Below are 486 nucleotides of genomic sequence, written 5' to 3'. Positions count from 1 at the left end.
AACCCGAGGCTCACACGGCTCCGCGGCTAGGCCCAAGGGGCGGAGCCCACCGCGCGCGCGCCCCGCCCCCGAGCCGCGGCTGCCACTCACGCTTCAGGCCCCGCCCTCCACCGTCTCACCTGGGCCAGACCGCCTGGAAGCGCTCTACCGGTCCGATCGAGGGGCGGGTCTAGCAGGTGGGGGCGGGATGCAAGTCCCCCGCCCCCGAGTATTCACCCGGAGGTTTGGCCCGGCTGGACCGGGCCCCACGCCCAGTGACCCCTGCTCACTCGGGTCGTGACCCACACGTAGACTCAACCGCAGTGGTAATAATCACAACAGTAGTTTGCAGACCGCTTTTCCCTGCTTGGATCATCTTACTGGTTAAAAATGGGTGCTGTGGAGGGTTCTTGTCCCACTCAATCCGTCACCTGTAAAATCCTGGACAGGTTTAAAGGAAAAATAACATTCTTCCATGTTCTCATCTGTTAAATGGGGGCGGTGGTA

This window comes from Condylura cristata, unplaced genomic scaffold (genome assembly GCF_000260355.1).
Source record: "Condylura cristata isolate star-nosed mole 26May11 unplaced genomic scaffold, ConCri1.0 scaffold00029, whole genome shotgun sequence".
NCBI lineage: Eukaryota > Metazoa > Chordata > Mammalia > Eulipotyphla > Talpidae > Condylura > Condylura cristata.
This window is presented reverse-complemented; position numbering follows the sequence as displayed.